Here is a 14,987-nt window from a genome sequence, read left to right as displayed (position 1 = left end):
GAATAGATTTGCGAATTTAAAACCTGCACTTCAAATGAAGACGACTATTGCAAGTAGAGCAGTATTTCCAAAGAAAATTCTTCTTTTCATTTTCATTGATGGCATGATATTAAAAAGGAAAAAAAAATTATACATATATAATCTAACGTGAATTGACTTGCAAATTTGAAACATGCACCTCAAATGAAAATGACCATTTCAAGTGGAGCAGTACTTCTAAGGTAAATTCTTCTTTTCATTAATGGCATGATATTAAAAAAGGGAATATATATATATATATATATATATATATGTGGGAGCCGAATAATAGGGGACGCAGATAGACCAAGTACATATTTAGACAATTGGTATATATTATACTCGCCCCCGTCTCGTACGATTCTGGATGCCGAATATCTTAATCGGCCATAAAGTCAGTTGAGCGAGGGGCCGATTGAAAGTTGGAATACGACAAAAGGAGGGCCGAGTGAACAATCACACGACGGATTAATAGTGGGCCCTACCCTGAGGACCAGGAGTGTATGTAAATAGAACAACAACAACCAAAGAGAGATATGTGAGTACAAGTCTAACTTGAGTTATAAGCAATCAAGAGAGTATACACTAACTTATCCATCGGAGTGCTAATTCCGGTACCCCTGACCGGATGTTCATTCCTTTTCAGGTGACTTCTTGAGGATCACGAGTGACCCACAGGATCTAAAGAGTATTTCCGAACCACTTCTCCACAATTGGCGCCGTCTGTGGGAATACTCAACTACATCCATGGCGGGTGTAGCGGAAGATCCTCCGATAGTCGCTGACGAAACTACACCGAGAGATGACCTCACTCCAAGCAACATGTTGGGACCGGAGAATATTGCCGCAAGACGTGCCTTGAACTTCGACTCAGCTGCCCAGACCTCACCCTTGACTTTAGCACATGAGACAATGCAAGCGATCATAAAACAGGCAAAGCAAACGAACAGAGGTTGGAAAACATGATCGATGAGAATGAGCGCCTTCATCAGGATTTGGCCTTAGAAGTGGCAAAATCCTAACCAACAGCACGCCAAGGTCCGAGACGACCTCTGAGAAAGGATGGTTGACAACCTCGAGTTCGGAGACAAGATAATGACAGTGATTCTGACTCATTATCTCCAGAACCCAAAATGAAGGGACGAGTCGAAACCTCCAGTTCCTCCGAAGAGAGTCTACATGCGCAGAATAAGCGGAGACAAAATGGTTCAGACGAAGAGGACCCACATGATCCCTTTGTGCGACGGATCGCAAAGGCAGTACTACCCAAAAAAGTTCAAAGCTCCATCATTCACCCTGTACGATGGGAAATTGGACCCCACTGATTATATTCGCCATTATAAGCAAGCCATGACGTTGCATGCGGACGACGAGGCCCTCATGTGCCGAATATTTCCGAGCAGCTTGGGACCATTGGCCGTCAAATGGTATTATAAATTAGAACCGGCATCGATTAAGAGCATCCATCAACTCCAAAAATCCTTCAAGGCAAGGTTCATCACCAGTGAGGTCCAGCCGAAGCAGGCCGATTCTCTCTGGGCGATGCAAATCCAACCAGGGAAACCTTACGAGCGTATTCAGCACGCTATTGGGAATGTTTTAATCTCGTAGATGATGTTTGCAATGACTCTGTGGCCATCATCGCCTTTGAAATGGGGTTGCATCCTGATAGTGCCCTCCGTAGTTCCTTGACCATAAGGCCCCCTAAAACAGTCTAGTCGTTAATGAAGAAAGTCCAGGAATATTGCAAAGTGGAAGATAACAACCTGCGGGTCAAAGCCGGGCACAAGGCCAGCAAGACGACCCCATCTGAAATCGTCCAGCCGATAAATTTTGTACCGTCACGGAGTCATGAACCGCGAAATCGGGCTAAATGAGATAAGAGGCGAGATTCACGCCGATCAAATGACCAATGTTCCCACCGAGCTAACGAACAATTTCAAATGGATAGCAGGAGCACAAGGCATGCGAACAAAAAATATACAGAGTTGTCGGAGCCGATCAGCACGGTTATGACTAAAGTTCAACATCTGCCGTTGTCACGACCCAAACCAACCCCTAAGGGTTTAGCATCGTAACCGGCCAGTAATCCACGATTACCAAAGGCCTGTTTAACAGTAATAACAATAGTACAGAGTAAGGGACTGGCGGAAGCCAAACAATAAATAAAAGATGTCCAATGAGTTGAGAAAATCTGAATGGAAAAAGACTTTTATGGACAAAACCACACTCACAACCAGAAAACATATGCACATATTAGATACACATAACATCCAGGTTAGGGACCTAATCCCTTCACCATAACTGTGCAATCAAGTCTTATTCAGTCAGTACAAAACAGGGACAAAAGGGTGAATCTAAAGCACCCCAAAAATAGCCTTGGCTTGAGCGAACTCGAGACCTCGAAGTAAGGCACAATAATTGGTTTGACAAAACATGAGCTTAACTTGACGCTTCTAGCTTCGGTCCGGTGCTTGGCCACCTACATACATATATAAACAGTGAGCTAAAGCCCAGTGAATAACAACTGTGTAAAGGGGTTAAGAATGAATGTCCTTTCAGTGATTAAAACAGTCATTTGCATCAGTAGATCAGTTATCCAATCAGTGGCTCATATTACATGACATATCAGTCAATTGAAAATCATAGCAATCATATGTGGTACATCCAATAGCAAAACAGTACAGTAGGTCTTAATAGACCGAATAGTCAGTTGATGGCCATCAAACAGTATACAGTATTGGTTCTAAACATTGGAGCCAACAGAGATCTCTGTAATAGTAGCAGTAACAGTAACAGTACAGTAGCAGTAGCAGTAATAGTAACAATAAGTTGCTACAGATGCCACGAGTATAATTCATAAAATAGGACGAATATTCATTCAGTAAACAATGTCACTTCAGAAAGCAGTACAGTCAATTGCTTAGAAAATAATTATAATTGAACATATCTTTACAACATTGTTACTCACAGATTACTGGGCTATAGACAGGCTAATCAGCGTCCTCGGGTGCCAACCCTACACAGTTGCAGAACGAACACACACTAAGTTACACACTTGGGATTAATAACTTAGCCCCTTAACTTGACTTGGTGTGGTTCTATAACATTATCCTCATTAAGATGCCTTAAACATGGCCTAGGAATGCCTAAGATAGAATGATGATGCAAAAATGTGCTTTTAAACACTTTTCAAAATTTGCTGAAAACAGGGGCCTCGCTCGAGCGTGGCTTTCTCCGCTCAAGCAAGCTTTCTCCCAAGTGAAAAGGCAACGGAAGCCCTGGATCGTGTTGAAATTGACAGGAATCCAAACAGGTTCTTCATGGTCGGCGCCTCCCTGAATAAAGCCGACAAGCAGCAGCTAATCTCCTTCTTGCTCGACAACCTTGATGTATTTGCGTGGACACCATATGAGATGTCGGGTGTGGATCCATCTGTTTCTCAGCACCGTTTAAACGTTGACCCCAAATGCAAGCCGATTATTCAGAAAAGCCAGCGATTAGCCGCAGAACATACCGCTGCCGTCGTTGAAGAAGTTGACCGGTTGCTTGATGCCGGGGCAATCCGGGAAGTGACCTATCCTACATGGCTGTCGAATACGGTGGTTGTAAATAAGAAAAATGGGACTTGGCGTGTTTGTGTAGATTTCACGGACTTAAACAAAGCTTGTCCCAAGGACTATTTTCTTCTCTCCAGAATAGACCAACTTGTCGATGCCACGGCACATCATTAACGCATGAGCTTCCTGGATGCCTACAGAGGCTACCATCAAATTGCCATGCATCCAGAGGACCAAGATAAAATTACATTCCTCACCCCAAGAGGAACCTATTGCTATAAGGTTATGCCTTTTGGGCTGAAGAATGGGGGGGCAACCTACCAAAGACTAGTTACTGCTATGTTCAAAGAGCAACTCGCCACACTATGGAAGTGTACATCAATGATATGGTGGTCAAGTCCAAAGAAAAGAAAAATCATCTAGCCGATCTGGAAGAGACATTCGGCATTCTTCGTAAATACAAAATGAAGCTGAATGCTTCCAAGTGTGCCTTCGGCATCGGATTTGGTAAATTCCTTGGCTACATTGTTAACCACCGCGGCATCGAAGCCAACCCGAGGTAAATCACATAAATTCTATAACTCGGCTCTCCTCGGTCGACCAAAGAGGTTCAGAACCTGATGGGAATGGCCGCCGCACTCAATAGATTCATCAACCATTCCACAGATCGCTGCCGGCAATTTTTTCACACCCTTCGGCAAGGTAAAGCTTTTGAATAGACCCCCGACTGTCAAGCCGCTTTGGAAGGTTTGAAGACTTACCTCCGGTCAGTTCTACTCTTGACAACACCTTCAGCAAGTGATCCGCTCATTTTATATCTGGCAGTTTCCAACCGGGCCGTCAGCGTTGTACTGTTAAAAAAAGAACTTGGGGAGCAGCGGCCAGTTTATTATGTGAGCAAAGCAATGGTTGGCGCCGAAACACGCTACCTTCCGTTGGAAAAACTCGTCCTAGTCCTCGTCATGGCAGCAAGAAAACTGATGCATTATTTTTAGGGGCATACCATTGGGGTACTAACGGACTACCCCCTCCGGTTAGTACTCTGTAGTGCAAAAGCATCGGGGCGCATTTCAAAATGGGCTCTAGAACTCGGCCAATATGATATCTAGTTCTTACCCAGAACCTCAATCAAGGGGCAAGTGCTCGCCGATTTTGTTGCCGAATTCACCGAGTGTCTTGCCGACTTTAAGTCCGATCAAATTCAACCTAAACCGAACTAGAGGATATTCGTTGGGGACATTTGGCAATTTTACTGTGACGGGTCATCCAACCAACATGGCAGTGGGGCCGGCATTGTGATCATGGCTCCTAACGAGGCAATAATTGAGCAGGCAGTCAAACTCGGCTTTGAAGCATCGAACAATGAGGTCGAATATGAAGCACTGCTAATTGGCTTACAGAATGCACATCTCTTGGGCCCTCGGTGTCTGCTTATTTTTTACAACTCAAAGCTAGTCATCAATCAGTTAAACGTAAATACGCGGCCAAAAACGACCATATGGCAGCTTACATGAAAACGGCGAGTTCCTTGCTGGCAAAATTGGACCATCATAAATTGAACCAAATAACCCGAGATCAGAACACACATGCAAACATCCTAGTTTGCCTAGCCTCTGACATCAACTCAGAGATTAAACGGACAATTGAAGTAGGATTCATCCCTAAGCCAAGCATTGGCCCTTCGGAGTCGGCCTAGATCAATGTCATAGAATCAGGTCCGAGTTGGATGGGCCCTATCGGTTCATTCCTATCTTTCGAACAGCTCCCGACGGATAAGAAAGAAGCACACAAGCTGCGAAATAAAACCCTGCGATATTAGTTGGATCCACAAGGAAAGCTCTACAAAAAAATCCCTTTCTGGTCCGTACCTCGAATGCGTTCATCCGGATAAAGTCGAGGAACTCTTGACTGAAATACATGAAGGTAGTTGTGGTGCCCATTCTGGCGGACGCTCTTTGGCTCATCGAGCTGTGACACAAGGGTATTATTGGCCAACAATGAGAGCTGATCCCGAGTGTTATGTAAAGAAATGTGAACAGTGCCAGAAGTTCTCCCCTTTGACCCATTTCCCTGCTGAAGAGTTAAGCTCCATAACCAGTCCTTGGTCATTCGCCCAATGGGGACTTGACATCGTCGGACCATTACCTCGTGCCTCGGGCAATAAGTGATTTTTGATTATCGTGACAGATTACTTCACGAAATGGGTTGAAACGGAGGCACTAACGCACATTCGAGATACTGATGTGAAGCGTTTTGTATGGAGAAATATCATAACACAATTCGACATTCCAAGAGCACTTATTTCAGACAACGGCACCCAATTTGACTGTGGCGTCTACTGAGAATTGTGCCGTAAGTATGGTATGCGGCCCTATTTCTCCACCCCGGCTTATCCACAGAGCAATGGTCAAGCTGAAGCCTCCAACAAAGCTATTTTGGACGGCATCAACAACGGTTGGAGAAAGCTAAAGGAAAGTGTGTTGAAGAGCTCCCTAGTGTATTGTGGGCTCATCGCACTACACCAAGGTGATTAACTGGAGAAACGCCGTTCGCTCTGTGCTTTAGGACTCAGGCAATTATCCCCCTGGAGATCGGCCTACCCACTCTGAAAATGAAGGTTTTTGACTTAGGTCGTAACGACATGATGCTAGCTTTGGATCTAACTCTGATTGAAGAGCGGCGAGACCAAGCCCTCGCTTCTATAGCACGATATCAGCAGCAGCTCGCTAAATCATACAATCAACGTGTGCATCTGCGACGTTATATACCCAGAGAACTGGTCCTGAAGAAAGTTCTTCCCGCTACTATGAACCCCGCCGACGGAAAGCTAGGTCCCAACTAGGACGGCTCCTATCAGATTGTGTCAATCGCCGGCATAGGGGCCTATCGGCTCAAAGACATGTCTGGGAGGAGTCTGCCACTCCCTTGGAATTCCACGCATTTGCGTAAATTCTATCATTAACCCGACTTGTGGGGCATGATACTTGTTTTGAGTGTTCACCGTGTACAAATTTCATTTTTGCAATGCAAAGTCTCTTATTTCCTCACTGTGAAATTTAGTTCATCAAGATATAAGCCTCCGGATTCGGAGCCCCATTAGTGAATGACACTTTTGGGCCGAATAAGTCTTCGGATGCGGAGCGCCCTTCATGGATATCACGATTGGCCAAGATATAAGCCTCCAAATTCGGAGCCCCATCAATGAATGACACTTTTGGGCCGAATAAGTCTCCGGATTCGGAGCGCCTTCGTAGATATCACGATTGGCCAAGATATAAGCCTCCGGATTCGAAGCCCCATTGGTAAATGACACTTTTTGGGCTGAATAAATCTCCGGATTTGGAGCGCCCTTCGTGGATATCATGATTGGCCAAGATATAAGCCTTCGGATTCGGAGCCCCATCAGTAAATGACACTTTTGAGCCGAATAAGTCTCCGAATTCAAAGCGCCCTTCGTGAATATCACGATTGGCCAAGATATAAGCCTTCGGATTTGGAGCCCCATCAGTGAATGACACTTTTGGGCCGAATAAGTCTCCGGATTCGGAGCGCCTTCGTGGATATCACGATTGGCCAAGATATAAGCCTCCGGATTTGGAGCCCCATTGGTGAATGACACTTTTTGGGCCGAATAAGTCTCCGAATTTGGAGCGCCCTTCGTGGATATCACGATTGGCCAAGATATAAGCCCCCGGATTCGGAACCCCATCCGCGCAAGACACGCTTGGGCCAAATAAGTCTCCGGATTCGGAGCGCCCTTCGTGAGTATCACGATTGGCCAAAACAAGTCTCCGAATGAGCTACCGGATGCGGAGACCCTTCATAAAAGTCACGATTGACCGAGACAAGACGCCTCTGTCACGACCCAAACCCGCCCCCATAGGTTTAGCGTCGTAACCAGCCAGTAATCCTTGGATTACCAAAGGCCTCTTAACAGAATAACATATAAGTCAGGGGCTGCGGAAGCAAATAACAAATATACAACATCCATTGAGCTGTGCAGACTTATATGAGATGGAAAAATTTTAAAATTTTTATATGTATATCTACACATCATCCCTACGTCATCATATATACATATACACATCATCATATATAAACATATATATAAGCTAGACAAAAAGGGACCTAGCCCTATTTACAAAATAGACAAAGACTTGTCTAATTGAACAGGAAAACAAAACTTCAATTGATGCACTTAGCCATAACCACTAGACATGCCCGGAACCTCCACGGGAGGCACATAGGTTGGCTGACAAAAACAGATTCCAAGTAAACGCCTCTAAGCCTGGGCACACCCCTGATCACCTACATACATAATTAATACAGTGAGCTGGAGCCCAGTGAATAATAACAAAGTAAAGGGTTTAATGAATGTTGTCCATAACAGTTACAGAAAATAGAATTCAGTAGTTATCAGAAATGGATTCATAATCATGTTCAGAAATCATAGTTCATAACAGTTACAGATTCAGAATCATATTCATAATCAGAATTTGCTGTTAATCATAGCACTAGCAATAGCAGAAACAGTTGACCCATAAAGGGATGGCCATAAAGGCATACAGTTGACCCATAAAGGGACGGCCATAAAGGCATACAGTTGACTCACGTGCACGGAGATGGTACAGTTAGCTCATGAGATGTGTAGTTGGCCCATAAGTGGGACGTAACAGAACAAATAATGGATATCATTTGAAGCTAAGAATGCCACGAATACATTTCAGAAACATTGGACAACCATTCATTCATACAGAAAATAATATTTCAGGAACAGATCATCTTATATCATTCAGAAAATACTTATAATTGAACACAGCTTTACAAAGTTATTACTCACAGCTAGCAGCAGAAGCAGATCAGACAGATCAAGTAGACAATAGCGCGTGACCTACACAAACACATAGCATAGACACATGGAAGCACAATATTACTCCCTTGATCAAACTTGACTTTCTTGTTTTCTGCCTAAATAATTCGAAGGTCCACTACGCTTATTATTTCTTTAGTCAAATGAATCGGATTCTTATTTCATAAACTCCTTTTATTACTAAATCATTCTTTTCTGAATAAACTAATTCTCACTTGGCTTCTTAATCAAGTACTACTAAGTTAATGACTTATTCTTTTAATCAACTAATTAAGGTTGATTGTTAACTTATTAATCTTTATTGAGCCATAAATCATGTCTAGAATGCCTTGGAAAGAGATGAGAATAAAAATGTGAACTAAATGTAATTTTCCAAAATATGCTGAAAATAGGGTCTTCGCTCACTTGGTCGCTCGAGCGGACTGTAAAATTTGAAAAACTTCTGGGAGCTCGATTTTCACGCTCGAGTGAGACTTTCCTCGCTCGAGCGGACAGTGTGAATTCCTCAAAATTGTAATTGAAGTTCATATTTTATATTCAAAGCCTCAAAACTTGCATTTTTGGTACACAAATATGGAGAACCATTGTATAATTTAGTAAACACTTTCAATTAGAAACCATTTATTCAAAATCATGCTCCAATTGTCCAATATTAGTTTAACTCATTTTCTTTATATCAAACCCACTATTTTAAAATATGAATTAGACTTTCCAAACTCTTGAAATTACATTACATGCATGGATTAAAAATCTAATTATAAAATCAGAACTTTAGGATTAATTCCAAATTTCCATAAACTTGATTTTCTTAAAACATTTCCTATATCTCTTCAAAATATGAACTTGAATGGCTCAATTCCCTTAAAACTCATTTATCACAAGAAAATACTATAAAATCAAATCAAAAACAATTAATTTTCCAAATTAATTTCCGCAACTATGAGTCTACTTAATTTCTTACTTAAAACCTTATTTCTTACAAAATCCATGAGACTAATTTCATAACTTTCTTAATTCATGATGCATGTACAATTAGAATATCAAAATTGTAGAATTTGTTCATGCATGTAGGAACTAGACTCTAACTCATGTAAGATATTCAAAAGCAAATCCAAAATAATTAGCTTCCTTAATCATGAACATGCATGTAACTCATTTTATGTTTAAAACCTAATTTCAACCTAATTCCACGAATTTAATCTCAAATCTCAAGTATTATAGGATGATTCTACAAAATCAAGCCAAAGATAATTAATTTCTAAATTAATTTTCATAAACTTGATCTTAGCCCCAATTCATCATTTTCTTGTCAATTTCCTTCTAATCCCATAAAATTGATTTCTAACTCTTTTCTATTCTCCTCAAATTATTAAATTGAAATTATAAAACTCTTAAAAAGTATTTGCATGTGTGAAATTATAATCAAAATCAAACCATCTACATCAAAATCCCTTTAATTCAAAATTAAGCTCAAAATGTTCATGAATGTATAATTTACCAAAACTTGTTCTTCTTATACCCAAACATGAAATTAATTCTTCAAATCTCTTAAAATTCATTGATGCATGTAAAGATGAAGTCCAAATTCATGAGGAATAACACAAATTAAACCCACATGATAAATTTTCCAAATTAATTTCTTAGTTCTTGACTTAATTCTTTTCTTTTCATTATATGTAGATTTACATACAATTAAATTATATTTGATCTTGATTTGAGATGTAAGGAAGGATTTACTACAAGATTGGAGTTAGAAATCTTACCTAGAGTTATTGAATGATTGAAGCTCTTCACAAGTTCTTGAGTTTCCTTTCTTTTCTTTATTTCTCCTTTGCTTTCTTAGTTGTTCATCTTGCATTCACACTCTCTAGCAAACTCTTTTTAGTGTTTCTTTAATAAAAAAAAAGTTTTCCATATTTTTCGAAATATGAAAACAGAAAAATGAAAATGATACCAAACAGATTTAAAGTTTATTCCATAGAAAATGTACTAGTTGAATTGCAATATTTTCTCTCATGTATACAACAAATTTCCAAAGTACCACCAAGAATACATAAACTGGTACATCCCACTGATATTGCAAATGCACGAGTGTCTCTACTTGCAAAAAATAAATGAAAGGCAGCATGGAAAAATACCCAATGACGAACTTTATAATGAAGATGCTGAGAATACTAGTCAGGGTACTAACCGATCAATTTTCCAAACTCTTTTTCCGTCAATCATTTCAGGGGAATATCATATCCTGTCAAAGGAATGAAATTCTATATTACCAGTGGTATTCACCATCATGTACAGAAACAATAGTTACCTGAATCAAATAAAAAACTTACAAAGAAATGGTTGATTATGCAACATGTGCTTATATATTTTGTTTCTAACATCTTTCCAACACCAAACATCATTTGCAATTAACACGCATTAAAATATGATCTGAAAATGAATGGAAAGATAAACTTAAATAATGGGCAGAATAAGGAACTTTTCAAGCTAGATTCCAAAATGCTAAAATTCATCAAAAAGTGTGTGAAAATCAAATATGAAAAATGTAGATAGATCAGTCACAACTTAACAAAATGTAGGAAAATCTTGCTTACACAAAATTCAGATTTATATAACATCGAAACAATAAGATCTACCGCACAATACAATTTTCTTCGCTTTTTCCTTAAAGGTCATAGAATCCTCCAAATGTCCCATTTTATTTTTCTAATAATAATGATAAAGTGTCCCATATTGCTCTCCCTTTTGTCGCCCACACAAACTTCTAAAACTACTCATGAAACTATGGAAGAGAGTAGTTGAACAGAGATTAGGATATGCAGCAATAGTTTTAAATGAGTAATATGGCTTGATGCCGCAAAGATCCACTATGGAAGCTATTTTTCTACTTAATCGACTAATGAAAAAATATAGGGAAAAGAACAAATATTTCCATATAGTGTTTATTCACTTACGAAAAGCATATAGGGTTATTATGACGAAATCTGTTTTGAGTCTTTGAGATGGTATGGAAATGTGAAACATAAATAGTTAATGCATCTATAAGAAGGAGTGATTTAATCCACATTGATGTTGCTAAAAAAAATATATAGGCAGTGAGGTTATGAGATGAAGACATGATTAATCTAAACTTAACTGAGATGACTGACTTCAAACAGATGCAAGTTAATTAATTATATGTACCGTATCAAGCCATTTTTTAAACCATTCTATAGCTGAATTCTGAAGACGTTAGATGTTCAAATCCTGATCTTTAATTAATTTTTTTGCCCTTGTGTGGAACAAGAAAACTTCCCAAGCAAAACCATTTGAAGTTTAGAGTTGTCTTTTGTGTTAGGCAAGATTGATGTTAGTTTCTCTAGTGTTTTTTTTTTGAACTTCATTGGCATGGGCCATCATAACGACAGCAAATTCAGTGATCAAATCAGAGGCCCACACTAGGCTTAAGGTCAGTCCTAATTGAGAGCCATTGATTGGTAGATTACATGCTCATGCAGATAAACAGGGTAACATGCATTAAAATCATGTACTTACTAATACCCCGAGGAGCAAATATTTTAAATGACGCCTCAACTGCTTCTTTGCCATTGATTGGCAGATTACATGCTCATGCAGATTTTTAATGGGTTTTTTTTAATCAGAACTCCAAAGAAATAACTTACTTGGCAATATTTATGTGATCCATCTCTGTCAGCATAAAGATTTCCAGGATTGTTGCATATGGGACACCATTTTTGCAGTAAAAAAAAAGTATGCAGTCTCTTTATTGCTACAATTTGATTAGTCTCAAGATTAAGACCTTTTTGAACAATACCGTAGGCGCTGAGTCCAATAACCTTACCCAACTTATACTGCCAATTCAGCAGCTTTAGTTTATTGACAACACACAACATATATAAATTGATTAATGATGATTATGATATTGAACTACACAAGCACAACACATATCCTTAATAAATTCAATTATGCCAACCGGTAGAGATGTGTGATGTCGTACAAGTATAGCTAGAGAAAGAAGCAGCAGAGAAAAGGAAGACAATTTTAGATATGAATGTTCACAATATATTGGTTCACAATATATTGGTTTCACAATATTATAATATTATCATTTCAAAATTATAAAATTGTATCACATCATCTATTTGTATACTAATTAATTTTCCAAGTCTGTTTAAAGTGATGGTTATGTTTGATTGGTAAAAATAACATATGAGACTAAGAGTTATAAATCTCTCCCATGGTGCAATTAGCATTTCTGTAGGGTAGGATCGCTAACTCGAGTTCAACTTACATTAAATCGTTAAAAATTCGTTTAAGCTTATCATATAATTAAGTCAAATTTGAACATATTTTAAAACTCATGAATTTTTTAAGCTTAACTTTCACCATAAAACTGTATATATATTTAAAAAAATAAAAAATGAAAACCTATATATATTTTAAAAAATATAAATAAATAACCCAAATAACTCAAACTCAACTTCATTTAAACAACTCAAAACTCAACTCATTTACAACTGAGCCACATTAGACAAAACTTTTCGTGAAAACATGGCTTTACTCAATCCTAGGTGTAGATCCCCATATCCTTATGTACCAAGTAAATGGCTTCCACATTAGTCCAATTTTCTCTTTTTAGCACCTGGGACATTGCATAAACTAATGGCTAAAGCAACCTCTCTCTAATTTGTAAAACAAATTAAAAGCACTAATCAACAATGTCAAAAGGGAATGCTCACTGTGCACCGTCCTAAAAGCATATCTCTGCCAACATTTAGTGTTAATCTTATCCATTAACACTAACCCAAATAGTCAGTTACCAACAAATCACGTGTATCATTAAGTTCAAGCACAATACCAAGAGAGTCTAATCCAGGACATCCAAATTAATAGTCCTTCCAAAATTCCAGGCAGTTTAATTAATAATTATTGCCAATGACTCCATACAATAGAAACCAGCAAGCCCACCTAGATTTCAATTACATAATCATACATTTTATGTCAAAAAACCAAAATCAATGTATCCCAAACAAATATTCTTTCCAAAGGTTAGTTGAGGATATTTGGAACCCTAATGTCATTTTGCTTTGTAGATAGATTGCAAGTCACAGATTCCTCACATCTTTCACCACCTACTGATGTGATACCAAAATCGATCATGAATTTCCTTCACAAGTATGTTCAAATTTGAGTTTTAACAAACGAGTTACCTTAATGAATCATCCATAAAGTGCATCAATATGAATTTCCTTAACGAGTTACCTTAATGAGTTACCTTAACAAACGAATTTCCTTCACAAGTATTTTTCCCATCGACATCCCCATGGTGGAGTCTTCTCGTCAAAGCTCGTGATGTCATGAGTTAAGATTGTTATATAAGCCTGTTTAATTAATGAATCATCCATAAAGTGCATCAATATGAGGAGCCAACAACACTGTTAACTACACTAAAGAACAAGGTAAAAAAATTCATCTCTATGCACCTACACAACATATAAAAAGAAATCGCAGTTGGCTAATGACCGAATTGTGAGCACTAAGCACCTTCCCACTAATTCTACTTTCTAGATGTATAATCTGCCAAAGCTAGGCTCTATCATGAATTTGTCCATTAAATACAAAAACAACACTCTACCTGCTATTTCTAAACAATTTACCAAGTGAAAGAAGTTGTTCACCAGCAACAATAATAAAATAAAACAACATAAACAATTGATAAATCAAGAATTTCCCAAGAACCTTAAGACAATATAACCCTCTGTTTGATTGCTGAGGAAAAACAAAAAAACAAAATGAAAATTTGAGGAAAAACAAAACAAAATGAAAATAAGTCATGTCGTAACCTTAGCCTCGTACAGCAGCAATTGGGCGGTGGTCAGCCTCCCGGAACAGTCGCCGCCGCCGCTGATGAGGTTTTGGGTGTTTTGAAGAACAATAACCCCAAAAAGAGGGAGGAGATTGAGAAATTGTTGAACCCTATGTCGAATCATGATTTCGATCAGATGGTTTCCTTTGGGAACCTAATCACTGATTTCCAAGAAGAAGAAGACAATGTTATGATTGATGATAATGTGGGTTTTACTGTTGTGTTTGACGAGGAAGAAGAACAGGAGGAAGAGAATGGGTTTTACAGTTGTGTTTGACGAGGAAGAAGAACAGAATGGTTTTGATGATGATGATCTTAAAGTTGAGACCAAGCTTTTGGGTCATCTCCAATTCGATAATTTCAGCCTTGTTAAGTGTTTGTTGCAGAACCAATTGAAGATTGTGTGGTGTACTCGTCTAGCCAGGGCCGAGGATCAGGAGACGAGAGAGAAGATTGAGGAAGAAATGTTGGAATCTGGATTGGAATTGGCTGCAATTCTTGAGTAGTTGCAAGCCGATTGAGAGAGAGAACACAGTGAGAGGGAGAGTAGGAGACAGACGAGATCAGGGCCTTCTTTTATTTTTTTTTTCCAGGTACAAAACGACGTCGTTTTTACTTTGGCAACCAATTTTTTTTTGTCGCCAAAAAATTTCATTTCCCCCCTCCCTGT

At 39.0% G+C, this 14,987-nt stretch overlaps 1 long non-coding RNA gene across 1 annotated transcript; it reads right to left on the bottom strand.

The window, feature by feature from the left end:
* Positions 1–10,396: 10,396 nt before the first annotated feature.
* Positions 10,397–14,020, bottom strand: LOC145798460 (uncharacterized). The gene is made up of 2 exons (XR_014339334.1): positions 13,727–14,020; positions 10,397–10,693 (listed from the first exon to the last, which is right to left on the bottom strand). It is a non-coding gene; the product is annotated as an uncharacterized LOC145798460 (long non-coding RNA).
* Positions 14,021–14,987: the final 967 nt, after the last annotated feature.

The sequence above is a fragment of the Camellia sinensis genome, chromosome 9 (genome assembly GCF_055761805.1).
Source record: "Camellia sinensis isolate YWXY chromosome 9, ASM5576180v1, whole genome shotgun sequence".
In the NCBI taxonomy this organism is placed as follows: domain Eukaryota; kingdom Viridiplantae; phylum Streptophyta; class Magnoliopsida; order Ericales; family Theaceae; genus Camellia; species Camellia sinensis.
The sequence above is the reverse complement of the archived record's forward strand: the minus strand, read 5'-3'. Positions and strand labels throughout refer to the sequence as shown.